General features: G+C 47.5%; 1 protein-coding gene across 9 annotated transcripts in view; it reads right to left on the bottom strand.

Moving 5' to 3' along the window:
• LOC119970506 (multiple C2 and transmembrane domain-containing protein 1-like) overlaps positions 1-21245 on the bottom strand; it is an 891726-nt gene that overhangs the window by 641453 nt on the left and 229028 nt on the right. Inside the window, exon 1 of one of the 9 annotated variants that reach the window (XM_038805257.1) lies at positions 6792-6940. The exons of 7 other annotated variants lie outside the window; for them this stretch is intronic. The gene's annotated coding sequence lies outside the window, so the exon portion shown is untranslated. Of the gene's footprint in view, positions 1-6791; positions 6941-21245 lie in introns of those variants that run through there. One more of the 9 variants, XM_038805260.1, reaches the window with a different exon arrangement.

Genomic DNA, 21245 nt, shown 5'->3' with positions numbered 1-21245 from the left:
TAGGCCCGTGCCGGAGTGGTTGGCACCACGCCGACTGGCGCCAAAACCGGCACCAGCGGCCTTTGACGCCCGCCACCCGGTGCCGGGGCTGGCCGAAAGGCCTTTGTCGGTTCGCACACGTCGCTGACGTCACCACCGGCACATGCGCGCTGGGGGATTCTCTTCCGCGTCCGCCAGGGTGGAGGCCGTGGCGGCAGGGGAAGGGAAAGAGTGCCCCCACGGCACTAGCCCGCCCGCCGATCGGTGGGCCCCGATCGCGGGCCTGGCCACCGTGGGGGCACCCCCCGGGGTCCGATCGCCCCGCGCCTCCCCCCAGGACCCCGGGGGCCAGCTCGCGCCACCGATCCCGACGCCGCCAGAGGTGGTTCAAACCTCGGCGGCGGGAGAGACCTCCCAGCGGCAGGACCATCGCGGGCCGGAGAATCGCCGCAGGGGGCTCGCCGCTCGGTGCAGCGTGTTTCCCGCCCCCGCCAATTCCCGGGTGGCGGAGAATTTCTGCCATGGCGGGGGCGGGATTATCGGCGGCCCCGGGCAATTGAATTTCGCCCCTGATGTTTTATTTACCTTACATTTAAAAATTGCAATCCTCAACCTAAAAATTGCGCTCCGAAAAACATATGAATCACACAATTAGACATGCGTAACAAGATAATGGATGTTGGTGGCACGGTAGCACAGTGGTTAGCACAGTTGCTTCACAGCTCCAGGATCCCAGGTTTGATTCCCGGCTTGGGTCACTGTCCGTGTGGAGTCTGCACGTTCTCCGTGGGTTTCCTCCGGGTGCTCCAGTTTCCTCCCACAGTCCAAAGATGTGCAGGTTAGGTGGATTGGCCATGTTAAATTGACCTTAGTGTCCAAAAGGTTAGCTTGGGTTACTGGGTTACGGGGATGGGATGGAGGCGTGGGGCTTAAATAGGGTGCTCTTTCCAAGGGCCGTGCAGACTCGATGGGCCGAATTGCCTCCTTCTGCACTGTAAATTCTATGATGAGGTGGAAATTGATAGGCAGAATGTACTGAAATGTCTGGCTATGCTTAGGTTGAATAAGTTGCCTTGTCTGTATGCCTTGCATCCCAGGTTGCTAAGGGAAGTGGAGATGGAGATAGTGGAAGGACTTGCCATAATCGCCCAATCTTCCCTGGCTATGGGGAAGGCATTAGACGATTGGAAGGCGGCAAATGTGACACCCTTACTGCATAAAGGATATAAGGATATTCCCAGTGATTAAAGGCTGCTCAGGTTAATTTGGGTTGGGAAAGTTTTGGAAACAGTAATCAGGGGAAATATTTAGAAGGTTGCGTTAAATAAGGAGCCAGCACATATTTGTAAAAGACAGATCATGCTTGACAAATATAATTGAATTCTTTGATGAAGCAGCAGAGAACATTGATGGAGAGAATGCAGCAGAAGATTTCCATATTGATTTTAGAAAAATATTTGACAAAGCCCCACATGAAAGACTGGTGAACAAGTTTGAGGTTTATGGAATTGGAGGATCAGTGTCAGTTTGCTAAAAAAGAATTGCCTTCATGGCAATAAACAGGAAGTCATAATAAATCAAACATTGTAGACGGGAGTGTTGCCCAAGCATCAGATAGTGTAGTAAACCAGGAGACACGAAGAGGAAGTTCAAGCAGATTTATTCTAAACTCAAGTAAAGTTGCACCCATGGCATGTAACATAAATGTCCCAGCCTGTCTGGGTGTGGGAAATCAGTTAAAGGGCTTGGTAATGAATACCAGCTGGGCCGGCTTCCGCCCCACAGGGAGATCAATAAGTGATTCCCCGTGATGCTCGTGAATGTTCTCACAGATAATCGCAGTGAGGATGATGCCAATCGACTACAGCGGAACATATTTATACTAGCAGAATGGCAGACAAGTGCCTGATGAAATTTAATAGAGAGAAATGTGAGATGATCCATTTTGGCAGAAGGGAAACGGAGAGATGACATATACTTAATGATACAGTTCTAGGCAGCACGGTAGCACAGTGGGTTAGCCCTGTTGCCTCACGGCACTGAGGTCCCAGGTTCGATCCCGGCTCTGGGTCACTGTCCGTGTGGAGTTTGCACATTCTCCCCGTGTTTGCGTACGTTTGCTCTCACAACCTAAGGATGTGCAGGCTAGGTGGATTGGCCATGCTAAATTGCCTCTTAATTGGAAAAAATGAATTGGGTACTCTAAATTTATTTAAAAATATGATACAATCCTAAAGAGTTTGCAGGGATAGGAGGATCTGAGGGTTTGTGTGCACAGATCATGTGGCGTGTGGATATGATCAACAAAACATATGGGATCTCAGGGTTCATAAATAGAGGTGCTGATGACAAAATTAACTTGAATAAAGCTCTAAATTGGCCACAACTAAATTTATTGCGTCCGGTTCACCCTTTCAGAGGATGCAGAGGAGATTTTCAAGAAAGGTTCTATAGGTGAGGAATCTTAAATATATGGTTATACAGGAGATGCAGAGTTGTGCCAGTTATCCAAATCAATACTGATCTTCCAATTCCAGGAGATTCAATTCTGTTAACTAGTCTTTCATGTGGTACTTTCATGTGGCTACTAAGTTGTCTTCACCTGCAAGGATTTGTCACTTCAGAAACATAGCCACAACTTTTTATCGAAATCCTGACACGTCTAATTTTCATTCATCTACAAGAACCATGGAAGAACACCAATCCAGGCCTGCAGTGCTACATCTTAAAAAGGACTGGTTCAAATGCATGGGCCGGAATCTTACTTTTGCGGGCGAATGTGATCAGCAGGCCCGAAAGCGGACATTAAATGTGCTTCGGCTATGATCGGCCACTGACCACAATTTCACGCTGGCTCGCCAATTAACTGGCATCCAACATGAAATGCGCACTGAGAAAGTCTCCGCGTGGCACAGGGTAGGTGGGAAGAGGGCAGGAACTGAGAGAACTGAGGGTACCTGAAGGCGGACAGCTGCTATGCCTCAGGGAGCTGCAGTACTGTAAAAGTGAAATGAGCTCTCAAAATTCAAGCACCTGACAGCAGACCACATAACACCTCATCTCTCGAACTTTTTCTTTCATTTTATGTCACGTTGGATTGTTCATCTGACTCTGGATAGAGTTTGTAGCGAAAATGTGAAGTCTACCCGGCCACGTAGCCCATCCGCCAACCATAAAAAGTGGACGGGCAACGTAAAAATGCTGACAATTGGCTCTTCAATGTGGTTAATTGCCCGCTTAATTGTCATGGGTACGCCTACAACTCCCGCGTGTGCCCGCTGACCATAATATTACTCACAAGAAATGACTTTGGGACATGAACCCAACATGTCCTCATGCAGTTTCACCCGATTCCAAGTCAGATGCACACCCACACTTCCAACATAAAATTATGGCCATAATTCTTTGTTGTTATTCTGTTATCAATTTAAATACATGATTCATCTCTAGAATCTATGTTTTCCTGTGTTTGTATGTTTGAGGAAGCGTGAGTTTTGGTCGAGTTGACATTTCGGGGTGTATGTGAATATGATGTTTAGCATTTCTTCTGATTTAAACTTAGCAGAAAGCCAGTTAAAAAAATGAAAAAAATAATCTTTAGTAGGCTGATATTAACACTACAATAAATTTACTGCAAAAAGCCCCGAACAAGTAACAAGTCTATTATTAAAATAACAACACGAGAAAACACTCCCTCTAAGATACATACCTTGTCACAGGTGCAGTGATATCATTGTTGTGTTGTAATTCACCGACTGGCTGCTTGGAGTCTCATTAGTATGTAAGTGAATGTTAGAGTCAGGTGACCTCAGACTGGTGAGGGAGCTGGGAGAGAGGTTGCTTGTGCATGATCATACTATGATTCATCTGTTGTTTTGTATATAGTTGACCCACAGTTAATGCTAATAAATCGCTTATAGCTTTAGCTACAATACAATATAATATCAGTCAGGCCATCCGACAAGAACATAACAATGGACAATCAATAGTTGAGGAACAAAGAGGAAAATTTATCCCACCAAAGCTCTCCCCATCCATAACAGGTCAAAGACAGAGGCATACTGCAAAAGCTGTTGGCAAACTGGAATTGCAATGGATTCAAAATTTGCAAATGACATGAAATCGAAGGGTAGTTAATCCAAGAAGTTTAAAAAGCGCAAGATGTTAATAATGAAGTTGCTTAACGGCCATGTAATTGGAAAATGAATTTCAATATCGATAAGCATGAAGTGATTTTGTTCAGAAGTATAAGGAGATTGCATACTCCTTGGAAAATGAGTGCCTAATTAGAAGAGCAGAGAGATTGGGGATAATCACTAAAAGTAGTGAAGCACATTAAAGCCATTAGATATAAAAATAAAAGAACAAAGCATGGGGGTTAATTGCTAGAAAGATAGAACGAAAAGCAGAGTTTATGTTAACCATTCATAGAACCTTAGTTAGTGCACATTTGTGCACAGTGGTCTCCATTTTAGAAATTTGAAAGGGGAAGACTGGCACAAGTCTTCAAGGCTACGAAAGGATTTATTTGGATAGATAAAACCTTTCCACTTGCAGGGGAGAGCAAAACTGGGGGGCATACATATAAGGATAGTCACTTACAAACGTAAAAGAGCATTCAGGAAAAACATCCTAACATTGGAGAGAGTATAGCGCTCCCCGACTGCCTCCGGCCCCCACCCCCCATCCAAAAATGACTAAAATTCAAAGAAAAGCTACACAAATATGAGAGAAGGAGGACTAGAAGATTGTTGTTGGGATTGGATGAAGGATGGGAGAAGGCTCATGTGGAGCATAAACACCAGGAGGGCCTTGTTTTGTTGAATGGCCTCTTTCTATGTTGTTAATATGATGTAATACCTAATGATTTACAAATCTATCTGTGAACAGCTCTCCAATAGACACTATATCCACTGCATCGGCTCTTCCAAATACATTATTATGCCTTAGTAATAGTCTAATATACTATGATCCCTGACTTTTAATATTCCCTCACCATCATAAAACACATATGAACAAAACTTACACAATAACTTTTTTTGTAAACACAACTTTTGTAGGCGCCCAAAAAGAGGAACAATAGGTAAATTAATATTTGTCCTTAAAGGAATGATATTGCAACATAGGTACTGAATAATTGCTTTATTTCCAATTTTGTTATCGGTTCCCAGCTTTTGCAATATTTTGCATTTTACTGGAATTTACTATCAGTTTGTGCAACAATTTTCTTTCAAAACCAGTTGCAAAACACAAATATTTCCTAATTTTCTATTTGGTTCCAGTTACTATCACAATAATGACCTGCCTCCAACATAAGGTTGTTCGCTTACGATTGTATAGTGTGCAGTACCATTCAGATACTGAAGAAGCCTATGCCCGCATGCAGAAAGACCCGGACAACATTTAGGATTGGTCTGTAAGTGGTAAGTAACATTTACTTACCACTTAAGTAAAGTGGTAACAATAATAATGATGATCTTTATTAGTAATAATAATAATCTTTATTAGTGCCACAAGTAGGCTTACATTAACACTGCAAAGAAGTTACTGTGAAAATCCTCTAGTCACCATATTCCGGCGTCTGTTCGGGTACACTGAGGGAGAATTCAGTATGTCCAATTCACCTAACAAGCACATCTTTCGGGACTTGTGAGAGGAAATCAGAGCACTCGGAAGAAACCTACGCAGACACAGGGAGAACATGCAGACTCTGCACAGTCAGTGACCCAAGCCGGGAATCAATCCCAGGTCCCTGGAGCTGTGAAACAACAGTGCTAACCACTGTACGGTCATGCCGCCTGATATTATCCATCTCAAATAAAAACAGAAAGTGATAGTCTGCCAGCATCTGCAGAGAGAGAAGCAGTTAACATTTTGAGTCTAATCTGACTCTTTTTCAATGTTGCCACCCACAAGGCACAAATCAGGAGTGATGGAATGCTTGCCTGGATGAGTGCAGCTTCTACAACATTCAAGAAGCTTGACATCATCCAAGCCAAAATAGGTTAATTCATCAGCACCCCATCCACCACCATAAATGTTTACTCCATACCACTAATGCACAGAGGCAGCTGTGTGCAATATCTAAAATGATGCACTATAGCAACTCACCAATCCTGCAACATAGCAACTCATCAATCCTCCTTTGAAAACATCAACTAAGTCCACAACCTCCACTGAAGGACAAAGGCAGAAAGTGCATTGGAAACCATCACTTGAAAGTTTCCCTCGAAATCTCATACCATCCTGACTTAGAATCACTGTTCTTTCACTGTCACTGGGTCAAATTATTCCAACTCCCTCAACAACACTGTGGTGTAAGTATATCACAGGAATGGCATGGTGGCATGGTAGCACAGTGGTTAGCACTGTTGCTTCGCAGCTCTGGGGTCCCAGGTTCAATTCCCGGCTTGAGTTGCTGTTTGTGCGGAGTCTGCACATTCTCCCCATGTCTGCGTGGGTTTCCTCCGGGTGCTCCGGTTTTCTTCCACATGTCCCGAAAGATGTGCTGTTAGGTAATTTGGACACTCTGAATTCTCCTTCTGTATGTCCAAACAGGTGCTGGAATGCGGAGACTAGGGGCTTTTCACAATAACTTCATTGCAGTGTTAATGTAAGCCTACTTGTGACAACAAAGTTTATTATAAAAACTGCAGAGGTTTAAAGAAGGCAGCCCACGACTACTATCTCAAGAGGAATAAGGAATGAGCAGTAATTCCAGCCTGGCCAGTGGCACGAGCATCTAACAAAAAATAAAAAGGCAAGAAAGGCAAAAAAATGCTACCCTATATAAGTTGCTTTAAGGTACGCACCTCAGAATCATCAGTGTGTGAAATTAGTTGTCCAAACTCTAACTGCTGCTCTTAATAGCTTCAAAAAGATCTTCAACACAGTTGCTCCTTCAAACGGTTGAGACTGAAGAGTGTTCACACACAACACAGGAAGATGACACAGGAAGGGTGATCATTGCTCAGAGAACATGAGCAACCCACAAAGCTCATATTCTATAGTATGCATATTTGTCAGACTTTCATTTTAACTTCCTGACATTTCCAGCATTTTATGTTTTTATTTTATTTCTTTGCATACTGAATCATATAAGCTCAACGGAGACTAACCCAGGGTGTGTAAAAATGCTGAGTTAGTTCCAGTAGAAACTATTTTAAAATTCACAGAAATTCAATCCATTGTCTGTGGTGGAGTTTGGATCGTTTCATCACCTAGCATCAGGCAGACATGAGTTACAGAGCAACTGCATTCGAACACTGAGTCCAAACTAAAGAGGACTGTTTGGATTGATCACTTTGCCATGAGACTCTGAAAATTGATACCATCTCTTTGTTACTCTGAAGATTAACCTAGAAATATTTTTGCACCTAGCGAGTTAATTTTGTACAGGAATGGAATCATAGATTCATAGAATTTACAGTGCAGAAGGAAGCCATTCGGCCCATCGAGTCTGTACCGGCCCTTAGAAAGAGCACCCACCCCAAGCCCACACCTCCACCCTATCCGCATAACCCAGCAACCCCGCCTAACCTTTTTGGATATTAAGGGCAATTTAGCATGGCCAATCCATCGAACCGGCATATCTTTGGACTGCGGGAGGAAACCGGAACATCCGGAGGAAACCCACATAGACACGGGGAGAACGTACAGACTCCACACAGACAATGATCCAAGCTGGGAATCAAACCTGGGAACCTGGAGCTGTGAAACTCTAGTGCTAACTACTGTGCTACAGTACCCCCCCCCCCCCCCCCCCCCCCCCCCCCCCCCCCCCCGAATCACAATGATTGTTCTGCAAATAAGCGTCCTCTTTAATTCAGGTATCCAATCATTTAACATTCAGATTGAGTCAGTAGCCTGTCTCTTGTTATTCATTTTGATTGTTGACCTCTAGGAACTTACTTGAGCATAGGAGAGTAGACTGTAGTCATCACAGCAGGCAGTTACTTCAACTGGTTTCCTGGCGCCAGCATGAATATTAGTGATGCACGATCAATGGACACGAAACGTAGGTGAAGTCCTAAATGAAAGGCTTTAATTAGCAAGAAGTGAGCCCGGCAGCAGATGTACAGGAAATGGCCTGGCTGCCGGGGCACACGGGTTCTTATACCCCGCCTCATAGGCGGAGCTACCTTCCTCTTAGCCAATAGGGATAAGAGGCACACGATACCTGGGCCAATGGGCAGTGAGCCCTCTGCACCAATGGCAGCTCACACACCCAGGTACCGTAATACCCCTAGTCATACTACCACAGTTAGTAGAGGTGGTAATGGTGGAACAGGAAGGCAAAGCTGTGCCGTTTCCATACCGATCTATCTTTTTGGTATCCCAGGCTGACCAAGGAGAAGGAGATTTTATAGCCCAGATCCTGCAAGGTGCCTGTCATTGAGTAATGACTCAGATGAAAGGACCAACTGTAGTGCAGTTGCATTTGCTGAAGAAACAAACATAGGTAGAAAAGCAAGAAGTGAGGAGGATACAATGCGTGGGATTTTCTACCACTCTGTCGGCGGGATCTTCCGGTCCCATCAAAGTCAATATGGATTTGAATGGCCTGCCACATCCGGCACAGGGAACCCTGGTACAAAAGAACCGGAAAATTCTGGCCAAAGAGTCTACAAAGTGATATGGATAAGAGGGCACAAAGTTGGCAGGTGGAGTATAATGTGAAGTTGTCCACTTTGGCAGGAAACAGAATATTATTTAAATGGAGACAGACTGTAGAATATAGCAATGCAGAGGGATTTGTATGTCCTCCTCCATTAATGACAAAAAGTTAGCATCAAGTACAGCAAGTGATTAGGAAGGCAATTTGAGTATTGCTGTTTATTTCAAGGGGGGATGGAATATAAAAGTAGGGAGGTGTTGCTACAACTGCACAACGATGTTGTGTGCAATTTTGGTCTCCTTTGTTAAGGAGAGACATACTTGCATTGGAAGCAGTTCAGAGAAGATTCACTAGGCTGATTCCTGGAATGAAGAGAAGTCTTATGAGGAAAGGATGAGCTGGCGGAGGTTATACTCTTCGAGTTTGGAAGAGTGATTTTATTGAAACATGCAATAAAATTTGTATTGTCCGCAGCACGGGTAATGGGTGATGATGGCCAATCAAAAATGCTAATTATACGTTTTCAACCAAAGTTCCTGGGTGACCTTGTGATGATCATATCAGATCATAGAATCCCTACGGTAGAGAAAGAGGCCATTTGGCCCACTGAGTTTGCACCAACCCTCTGAAAGAGCACTCCACCCAGGTCCACTCCACCATCCACCCCGCCCTATCCCTGTAACCCCGTGAACTAACCTGCACATCCCTGGACACGAAGAGGTAATTTAGCATGGCCAATCCACCTAACCCGCACATCTTTGGACTGTGGGAGGAAACCGGAGAACCGGGAGGAAGCCCACACAAACACAGGGAGAACGTGCAAATGCCGCACAGACACCTCAGGCCGGAATCAAACCTGGGTCCTTGGCACTGTGAGGCAGCAGTGCTAACCACTGTGTTATTGTACCGCCCAATGGCGTGGATGTTGAAGTCTCATGAGGGGTGCAGGAGTGGAGTGTGTGAACTCAGTGAGCATCACAGTGGGAGACTGACACTGGAGCGAAGGCAGCCCAGGGATAACAGCTACCCATAAGTTGAATCATTTTTCGCAGTTGTGTGAGAGTGGAACTGACGGGGAACAAGTGTTAGCTTCTGACGGATGAGAGACATCTCCAATCGATAAAATAAACATGCCTGACAGAAGTTCTGGTTACTAGACTGCTTGATAGAGTGCCAGAAAAAAATTTTCTGCACAAGCTTCTGAGGAGCTCGATAGGATAAATGCTAGGAGGAAACTTCCCTTGTGGGAAAATCTAGAAGTTGGGGACTCAGTTTAAAAATAAGGGATCTCCCATTTAAGGCTGACTTCGGGAGAAATTTCTTCTCATAGGGGGTCATTTATCCTTGGAATTCTCTTCCATTGAGAACAGTGCCGGCTGGGTCATTTAATGCAATCAAGGTTGAGTTAGACAGATTTTTGACTGACAAGGGAGTCAAGGGTTATGTTATCTATAACATCTCTGCAGTGCAGAAGGAGGCAACTAGGCTCATCCCTTCACCCCACCCCATCACCCCACGCATTAATCATGGGCAATCCACCTAATCTGCACATCTTTGAACTGTGGGAGGAAACCAAAGCATCTGGAGGAAACCCACGCACACACGGTGAGAACGCTGAAACTCCACACAGAGAGTCAGCCGAGGCCAGAATCAAACCCAGTTCCCTGGCGCTGTGAGGCAGCAGTGCTGATCATTGTGTCACCGTTCAGCTTTACATCGAGCTTTACAGCACAAAAAGAGGCCCATCTGCCCATTGTGTCTGTGACCGCTATCAAGCACCTATCAATTCTAATCTCATTTTCTGACACTTAGTCCAGAGCCTTGTATACTATGTTGTTCCAAATGCTCATCCAAATGCTTTTTGTTGCAAGGGTTTCTGCCTCTACCACCCTTTCAGGCAGTGAGTTCCAGATTCCCACCACCCTCTGGGTGAAAATTCGTTTCCTCAAATACCCTCTGCCCCTAACCTTAAATCTCTACCCCCTGGTTATTGACCCCTCTACTAAGTTTTATCATAGCTACGTGCCTCATAACTTTGTGAACCTCAATCAGGACTCCTCCTCACCCTTCTCTGCTTTAATGAAAACATACCCAGTCTAACCAGCCTCTCTTGATAGCTGAAATGTTCCAGGCCAGGCGACATCCTGGTGAATCTCCTCTGCACCCTCTCTAGTGCACTGACATCCTTCCTGTAGTGTGGCGACCAGAACCTCACACAGTACTCTAGCTGTGGCCAAATGAGCGTTTCATAGAACATAGAACAGTACAGAACAGAACAGGCCCTTCGGCCCTCGATGTTGTGCCGAGCAATGATCACCCTACTCAAACCCACGTATCCACCCTATACCCATACCCCAACAACCCCCCCTTAACCTTACTTTTTAGGACTCTAGGGAGGAAACCGGAGCACCCGGAGGAAACCCACGCACACACGGGGAGGACGTGCAGACTCCGCACAGACAGTGACCCAGCCGGGAACCGAACCTGGGACCCTGGAGCTGTGAAGCATTTATGCTAACCACCATGCTACCGTGCTGCTCCATCATACTGGATTTCATACAGCTCCATCATCTTATATTCTATGTCTTGGCTAATAAAGGTAAATATACCATGGGCGGGATTCTGCCGTAATCGGCGGGGCGGGCAACTCCGGCGGGAAGAAGTGGCGTGAACCACTCCGGCTTCGGGCCGCCCCAATGGCGCGGAATCCTCCGCATCTTCAGGGGCTAGGCCGGCCCCGGAGTGGTTTGCGCCACACCGGCGATCGGGGAAGGGGCTTGGTGCCACGCAAACCGGCGCTGCAGGGCCTCCACTGGCCGGCACGGGTTGGCGCATCCGCGGGAGCGCCAGCGTGTGCTGGTGTCAGTTCCAGCCGCCTGTGCAGAAGAATAGAGTGCCCCCCCGGCACAGGCCCACCCGCGGATCGGTGGGCCCCGATCGCGGGCCAGGCCACTGTGAGGATACCTCCCGGGGCCAGATCCTCCGCGCCCGCCCCCCCCCCCCCCCGAGGACCCCGGAGGCCGCCCGCGCAGCGAGGTCCCGCCGGCAAATAATTGGTGTAACATACGCCGGCGGGACTGGCGGCCACTCGACCCATTGCAGGCCGATCGCCGGGGACACCGATGCCAGCGGCTGCCAACTGGCGCGGCGCGATTCCCGTCCCCGCAAAATCTCTGTTTGTCGCCGTAGAATTCAGCAGCCGGCGGGGGGGTCGGAGAATCCCGCCCATATGTCTTGTTAACCACCTTATCTAGCCATGCTGTTGCCTTCAGGGATCTTTGGACATGCACCCCAAGGTCCTTCTGGTCTTCTGTGCTTCCTAGCTTCCTGGTATCCTACCATTCATTGTGCATCCAGGTCCAATCTCTGTGGTACATCACTGGACACAGGCTTCCAGTCACAAGGACAATCTTCAATCATCACCTCTGCCTCCTGCAACTAAGCCCATTTAGGGCCCAATTTGTCAAATTGCACTGGATTCTATGGGCTTTTTACCTTCTTGATCAATCTCCAATGTGGGATCCTGTCAAAAGCCTCACTGAAGCCCATGTAGACGACATAAAATACACTACCTGCATCGACACACCTAGTCACCTCCTCGGAAAATTCAATCAAATTTGTTTTGTAGGTAAACAGGAAAGTGGAGTTAAGACCACAATAATATCAGCCATGGTCTTACTAAATGGTGGAGCAGACTTGAGGGGCTGTATGGCCTACCCTTGCTTTTATATCCTATGTAGTTGTAGCCTTGGGCTACAGCTTCTTTCAGAAGTTTCCATATGAAGGGTAAGCTGCTGTCCCTGTCAAGCTATCCAGATGCTCCATGAGCAACTGCAGAATGCCATGCTACCTAACAGAAGCCTGCACTCACTCCTCCACACATGCTGTGAAAGGTCTTTGAAGTTCATGCATAACTGCAAGCATACTTCTTGGGTGGGATTCTCCAATCCTCCTTGACGAAATTGTGATTGGTACGGGGGCGGAGAATAGGCGTCCAAACCCGAGATCGGGTCTGACGCCACTTCCGCGATACTCTGGTCCCCGGAGAATCGTCGGTAAACGCGCAAGCGTCGACCTTGGAAAGAGGCCCCCGCAGTGATTCACCAAGTGCAGCTGGCCGAGTTCCCGACAGCGTGGTTCTCTCATGGTTCCACCCGGCGGGAACACGGCATGGCGGCTGCGGACTTAGTCCGCGGGGGGATCATTCACCCGGGGGGGGGGGGGGGGGGGGGGTGTTGCGCCTCCAGGACGGCAAGGCTACCGATCGGGTGCCACTGACCCGCGGGCGCATGCGATCTCGAGGGGAGCCCTATCTTTTTGGTGCTGCTCTGCGGTGGGGTCCGCCATGTCGTGCGGGGCGACCGACACAGGCTGCAGCTGTGCGTATGCGTGGACCCTAACCGGAAGTGCAGGGCCCCGTATTGGCAGCCGGTGCTGCGAGGTGCACTTTGGGGCCCTGCTGGCCCCATTCAAATTGGAGAAACACCTTGGACTTTCTCCAGGTAAGTCCAGAGTGATTTGCGTGCGTATTGTCGCGGGCGTGTGGACATAGCCCCATTATTGGAGAATCCTGCCCCTTTTATAGACTGGGCCAATAAGATCTTTGTCTTTATCCACTGTTATCTGGGAACCCCACCAAGTCACTTACCATCCTAACTTGGAAATGTATCGCTGTTCCTTCACTGTCGCTGGGGCAACATCCTGGAACTCCGTCCCTAACAGCACAGTGGATGTACCTACTCCATCAGGATTGAAGCGGTTCAAGAAAGCAATTCATCACCACCTTCTGAAGGGCAACTAGGGACGGGCAATAAATGTTGGCCTAACCAGCAACGCCCACATCCCGTAAATTAATTTTAAAAAAAGTTACAATCTGAGATTTCCCTCCCAGTGCTTGCACCAAGAACCTCTTTTCCACCAGTACTAGCTGCCACCTGTTAGTGCTGATGATTCACCCAGTGCAGACATCTTTAACTCACCATTGTATAGTTCATGCTGATGTCCCATATTAACCTTTGCTATTCCAGATACCCTTTGATGTACCATTAATTGGACTCAAGACACGATTAGGATCCGAACTGTGGCTTTAATCAGCTAGTTGTTAGCCCGGTGGTCGACTACAGAGTAAGGCTGACCGCCGAGAACTCTGGGTACTTATACCACGCCTCGGAGGCGGGGTGTACTTGCCTCTCGACCAATTGGTGAGCAGTCACATGACTAGTCCCAGCCAATCGGACGAGAGACACATGACCAGCCAGAGCCAATGGGAAACCCATGCTCTGCACCAATGGCAGTGCTCACATTCATACCACCACACCTTTATACTGGGCAGCACGTGGTTAGCACTATTGCTTCACAGCGCCAGGGACCTGGGTTCGATTTCTCTCTTGGGTCACTGTTTGTGCAGAATCTGCATGTTCTCTCCATGTCTGCATGGGTGTCCTCCGGGCGCTCCGGTTTCCTCCCCCAAGTCCCAAAAGACATGCTGTTAGGTGAATTGGACTTTCTGAATTCTCCCTCAGTGTACCCGAACAGACGCCGTGGTGTGGCGACTAGGGGATTTTCACAGTAACTTCATTGCAGTGTTAATGTAAGCCTCCTTGTGACAGTAATAAAGATTATTATTACTACATCTCCATTAGTGATGAACAAAAATACTGCCCCCCCCCCCCCTCCCCATCAACGCAGTCCACTTCCCAGAAATTGAGAAAAAGTGACAGCAGAAGGTGGGGCAGAGAAGTGTACATCTGCTCTGGAGTGGGAGTCACAGAATGAGAAGAGAGAAAGCGTGGTAGTGCTGGGTTGAAGTTCAGTAGTGCACGGTGCAAAGGAGATGTGAATAGAAATCCGATCACAGCAGTTCTGCTCAGACCATTACATTGCTTGCAGTATTTCTGTTATATTCTGAACATAATACTAACAGCATTTGTCTTCTTTCGCTACACTGCTGCCAGCACATGAGAAAAGGACTTCCTCCGACTAGTAACTTAGTACATCTGAGGCATCAACTGCATATCTGGGGTCCTTGATCGCAGTAGCATTCTTCCCTGATAATGGAGAAACTGTTCCAATGTTGAGGCACATAAATGTGCACCTTCCCTTTAAACACCGCAGATGGATTTTAAATCAGATGAACTCATCCTCCTAAACAAACAATTGGTAGCATGAATCAAGCTGGCTGTTCATTCCTGATAATGAGGCTTGACCGACAGAATAGCTTCCCACCAATGTCATCATGTGGGTGTCATGGGCACCCACCCACCATCAACAAAGGTAACATTGTCCCTTTCACACAACAACTGGGGACCTAACCGGGCCGGGGGTGCAGCTCCAGCCAGCTTTAACACCCAATCCTCATTATCATTTTTTAAAATTCCATTTTCCACATAATAGCTGCCGAAGTTGACAGATTGGTCTGCTGTCAGGCAGGATAACTAATAGCTGGGGGTGGTGTCTAATATCAGAGCTGTAAAGGGAGGTGGTACAGAGTTATATCAGCAATTGCAGCAGGGACGAGGGAAGTTGTAATCGACAGAAGGGAGGCTACATGCTTCCATGAGAGACCCAGGTGAGTGCATCGAATCCTACCAACCCAAATGTTTTACTTCTGGAGTTGGCAGCTCCAGGTTTCATTTTGCATCCAGCTTTCCTGTACCCTGGGAAATAGGGCAAGAAATTTTTACATTTAAATCAGGCTTGCAATTGTACTGTGAGGTCTTCCGAGGTCACTGACTCATGATATAGGGTAGGCTATTTAGGACTGGGATGAGGGAGAAATTCCTTCGCTCAGACAATGGCGAACCTGAGTAATTCCCTACAACAGGAGGCCAAGTCACTGAACACATTTAAGGAGGCAATAGATAGATTTCTAGATTCTAAAGGCTTCAAGGGTATGGGGAGAGTGTGAGAATATGGGGCTGGATTCTCTGGCTTTGGAACTATGTCCCCACGCCATCGTAAAAGCTGTGGACTGGCATGAAAGGGTCACATACTCCTTGCCCTGCAGGGGGCTAGCAGTGACCCAGCGTAAAACAAGCAGCTTTTGCTGCAGATACGGGCCCCCGCACTTCCGGGTCAGAGGCCACGCATGCGCACGGCGGCAGACCCCAGCAGCCGCGCCGTACTCCATGGCAGACTCAGACCGCGGAGCTGGACCCTGAACATAGTGCCCCCGATCAGCCGTGCACCCGACCCTGACCGCCCGCCCAAACATTGCCCGGCCACTTATAAGGCCCCCCTGCCCTCCGATCCACCCACCCCTGACCAGGGCGGCCGCGGACTGAGTCCGCAGCCGACACGCTGGTATCCCGACTGGTAGGACCATGTTAGATCCACGCCGTCGGGACTTTGGCCGGTCAGGGGCGGGGCGAGCCTCCAGCAAGGCCTCAGGCAGGGGATATGCAGCGCAAAGAGCTCTCCGAGTACGCCGCTTTTCGGGGCCCGGAGAACCGGCGCCAGTCTCGATTTTGTGTGCCAAAATGGATTCTCCGCCCTAGTGCCAGTCACGATTTCAGAGACGGAGTGCGGAGAATCCAGCCCATGGTGTTGAGATGGAGAATTAGTCATAACCATACCGAATGGAGAAGCAAGCTCAAGACTTGCTTCTGATCCAATGTTCCTCAAGTCTTTCGCCTCTAAAAATGGGACAGCACATTACCTGCTGCTATTATAAGAAAAGGCAGTGATTCTCTTTCATGGTCGAAATTTTCAGGATGGCGAGCACTCAATGCCCACCATCCTGAGAGTCAGCGAGGAATGCATCTCCGTTGACTCAGACAGGCCCGCTGCCATTTTACACTCAATTGAGAACTAATTAGCAGCAGGCCGGACCTCCATCCACCCTTGGACATAAATCCCAATTTGGAGAGCTATCGGCCAATCAGATAGGTTGACAGCTCTCCAGCCCCTCCAGGAACAGTGCTGAAGTGGTCGGACAAGGAACTGCAGCACTATGTCTGACTGCTAAGTGCAGGGGTCCCAAGGGGCAGGAGGATAGGGGAAGCCCTGGGGGGCCAGGTGGGTGGTGATCTTGCTATCAGGGGGTTTCAGAAAACGGGCAAGCAAAATATAACGGGGCCTTCAGATTAAGGCCCACCTCATCCCACCTTTCCTATCTGAGATCGAGCGTCAAAACCTTTTGTTTGGCATCCTGATCCAACTGGTGCCCGCCAACCTAAAAATAGAGGCTGTGTGGGAAAAGGCCCTGAAGTGGCCGCTCAAGGGTCTTAATAGGGACATAGGCAGGTTTCCTGTCTGAGGCTCTACCTGCCTCACCATAAAATATCCGAAGGGAATCCCGTTCATGCAATTTTACCCTATCACCAGCCTCAGAACCCACCAGAGATTGGGGAGGATCGTAAAATTCTGACCCACATCTTTTCCTGGAGAATAGTGTGCAGTAGTGAAAGAATTCACAGGGTGATTAACAGTCTGGGTGGCTTCTCCCATGGGTACGACCACATAATATCGACAGTGCAGAAGGAGGCATTTGGCCCATCGATCCTGAAAAGACCCACCGAAAGAGCATCCATCAAGGCCCACTCTCCTGCCCAATCCCTGAAACCCCACCTAACCCTTGGACAATAACGCGCCATTTAGCATGGCCAATCCACCAAAGCTGCATATCTTTGGACTGCGGGAGATAACTGGATCACCCGGAGGAAACCCACACAGACACGGGGAGAATGTACAAACTCCACACAGACAGATACCCAAGGTAAGCATTGAACCTGGATCCCTGGTGCTGCGAGGCAGCAGTGCTAACCACAGTGCCACCGTGCTGCCCCTAGTTACTGTCTGTACACAACTAAACAATAGAAAGGTGGCTGGATTCTCCGTTTTGGTGACTACATCCCCAGGCCGGCATAAAAACGTCGGTCTTTTACGCCAGCAAAACTGGTGGCAAAAGGCCACCGATTCCCCATTTTGTTGGGGCTAGCAGGTAGCTGGCATAGAGCTTGCAGCTCGAGCTGCCGATATGGCCCCCAGCACTTCCGATTCAGAGGCCGCGCATGCACATGGCAGCGGCCTGCAGCGGCCGCGCCTTGCTCCGTGGTGGATTCAGCTCGTAGACCTGGACTGCCATAGTGCCCCCCTCCGATTGCTTGCGCACCCACAACCGCCCTTCCACATTGCTCCCAGACCCGAATTAAGCCCACCCTTCCCGCCGATCAGCCCTCACCCGACTGTGGTGGACCCGGACTGAGTCCGCAGCCGCCACGCGAGCTTCCCGGACGATGTGTGCACAAGTAACACACGCCATTGGGAATTCATCCGGTCAGGGACGGAGCATCACGGGCGGGCCTCAGATAATGGCCTGAGGCGGTGGATACTCGGAGCGGTATGCTGATTTTCAGGGGGCGGAGAATTGAAAAACCGGCATCCCTCCCAATTTTGGCACCAAAACGGATTCTCTGCCCCGTCGCCAGAGAATCAAGCCCTGGATAGGTATTAAATTTCCTTAATTAATTTCTATGACTCAAATATTAATTGCCCCTTAGTGTCCATAAGGTTTGGTGGGGTTACTTGGCTGTGCATAGGGTGGGGAAGTGGCCTTAAGTAGGGTGCTCTTTCCAAGGGGTGCTCTTTCCAAGGGCTAGTGCAGACTCAGTGGGCCGAATAGCCTCCTTCTGCACTGTACATTCTATGACTCTATGATGATTCTAAATGTTAAAGGAAACCACATCACACACTGGAAGTGGAAGTTGCTCACACACTCACTATGGTTTCCCAAGAGCAGTCAGTAACAGGTTTCTTGGCAGCATTACAAATGGATAACTCCCTGTCAGATAAATCTTCAGTTTTTCTTCAGCCACTGACAATGCCAATAGCAACACACAAAACAACGGTTCTGTTGGCTCAACTCACATCTTTTGCAGCTGTTGTGCAGCGCTCAAGTTTCCAATGGGCCTTGTGGGGAGGGGGTCAACCCTAAAAGCAGGAACAATTATTCATATTTTAATGCAGCAAAAGGTTACATCCTAACACCTGATGTATCATTTTTCATATGCTGGAATTGCACCAGACAATGATGACGTCCATATCGATTGGACATCCAAATTTCCTAGTTGCCCAGCCACAAATATCAGTAAGTTTAGGCTGACGAATGAGATTCATTCAGCAACTCAAAGGTCACTTCCATCCTGATTCTTTAATTTGTTATTTTTTTATTGTGCTTCCATGAACTTTTGTGGAAACTGGGTTGTTGCTTTGTCTCTTCCAGCTCCATTAGTGTCACTTTAATTAAAAGTGGAAATTCTCCATCTCTGAATATCAGTGGAAAAGATTAACAACCGCCTGTGCTCATAAAGCATATTTAACATAATAAATCATTCCAAGGCGCTTCACATTCAGCACAATTTGATACTGAGTCCATGAGCAGGTATTGGGCCAGATGACCAATAGGTTGGTTAACGTGGCCTTAAGGGCGGCAGTTCCAGAGCTTAAGATCTAAGTAGTTGAAGGCATGGTCACGAACGCTGGTGCAATTAAAATAGAGAATTCTGTGGCCAGAATTAGAGGAGGGCTTTAGGTCTGGAGGGGCTTTTCACAGTAACTTCATTGAAGCCTACTCGTGACAATAAGTGATTTTCATTTCATTTCATAATAGAGATGGAGATGGGTGAGTTCATGGAGGGGTATGAAGGATGAGGATTTTTAAATGGAGCTGTCATTTAATGTAGGTAGGCAGGGACAGGGGTAACAGGTGAATGTGATTTTGGTATGAGCTAGGACGTGAGCAGCCCAACTTTTGATTACCTCAAGCATATAGAGGATAAACTTGGGAGGCTGGCTTAGAGTGCAGTAAAATCGTCAAGTCTAAAGGTAACAAAGGCTTGCCAGAGAGCTTCAGCTGAAGATTTAATCAAGACAGGGCAAGTTCAATAATGTTAGGCATCAGAAATATCTCATTTACTAGTATTGGTGAGTTGTCTACATGGATTGCAGAGTGTATGGGATGTCATGATTGGGGCTAGTGCCTCTGTCAGGGGATCATGTTGTGTTCTTCTAAGAGCAGATTGCTTGCATTGGACCCCACCTTACACCCAGTTCTTACCTGTGGCTCCAAGTAGCTGTTTTCATGAAACAGCAGCGATACCCAGAAAACCGTCTCCAGGGGTAAGCCTAATCGATGGGCCTAAGCCCTTGGTGAGACATGGCTGGTCCAACTGAGCATGTGAAGTCATGTGAAGCCTGACAGACATCTCAGAAGAAACCACTAATAGGTTCAACCGACTGGAAGGCAGAATCAGCAATATGTTGTGGAGAATGAAGAGCATGACAAGACAGTGAAGTTGTCCTGGTAATCTACTGTATCCTGTTCTATCTCCAGCCATCTGGACTCTGCCCTGCCACTGGAAACAGGGGGATGTGGGAAATGAATGAGTCTGATGATGCACAACTCTCCCACACTTAAATAAAATTCACATGCAAATAAAATTCACACGCAAGTTATCTTCATACATTGTCCGTCCTTCAGTATTAGAGAAGACCATCTTCATTTGTTATCCAGGCATTGAACTGTATGGGTGCAAAGGTGGCTTATAAATCCTATTTCAGCATGAAAGGTTTTAGTGCAATGGGGTCAGGACAAATCCCACCATATTGGAATTTCAATTCAATTAATTTTTTTAAAATCTCAAATTGAAAGCTGGTGTCAATAGTGGTGATCATGAAAATCCATCTGGTTCACTAATGTCCATCCTAACCTGGCCTGCATGTGACTCCAAAGTCACAGCAATGTGGCTGACTCTGAACTGCCTTCTGAAATGGCCAAACAAGCCACTCAGTTCAAGGGCAATTAGGGATGGAAAACAAATTTTTGTGAGGGTCACGAAGAATCCAGCACGAGTTGAAGGATAGAAAGAAATAACATTTATTTACAGTAACATATATATACAGCAGCAGCAGCAACTCCTTTGCTGCTCACTCTCCTCTAGCTGGTTCCAAACTGGCCAGCTTTATTGATGCAGGGAATCTGCTAATGATTTCTCCGCCCCCTTTATTGGGGAAGCTCATACTCCCAAAGGATTGTGGGATTGGCAGGCTATAACACAATGCTGACCTTGCCAGCGACACCCACATAGAGAATAAAATGTAACCTGATTCATCCTTCTCAAACAGTCTGCAGATTTTGACAAGCATGACCACATCATCCTCCTCCAATGTACCTTCACCTTCAGCCAGCTGGTTGGCAGTGTGCTTACCTGGTTCCATTCTTAACCATCTTTTTTGTCCAGTCACTTACAATAGATTCTCTTCCTGATCTCACACTGCTACATCTAGTGACACTAAAGAATCTATCTTTGCCCCCCCCCCCTCCTATTTCTCGCCAACTGTCCCTCAATAATTCTGCAATCTCTTCCAATTTCACATTCCCCTCCCAGTATCTGTGGTCCTCAAATCTGGTTTCATGTTCATCCCTGATTGTACTTGCTCCATCATTAGTGGATCTGTCAGGAACAGCCAAAGCACTTGAGTTCCCTTCCAAAGCTTCTCCACCTAGACACTTTGCTTCTCTCATTTATGTCATTCCTTAACAGTATCACTTTGACTAAGCTTTTAGTCACTTGCCCTACTATCTCCTCATATAATTTTGTTTGATAACACTCCTGTGAAGCACTTTGCAATGTGTTATGCCAAAGGTGCT

This window comes from Scyliorhinus canicula, chromosome 8 (genome assembly GCF_902713615.1).
Source record: "Scyliorhinus canicula chromosome 8, sScyCan1.1, whole genome shotgun sequence".
NCBI lineage: Eukaryota > Metazoa > Chordata > Chondrichthyes > Carcharhiniformes > Scyliorhinidae > Scyliorhinus > Scyliorhinus canicula.
The sequence above is the reverse complement of the archived record's forward strand: the minus strand, read 5'-3'. Positions and strand labels throughout refer to the sequence as shown.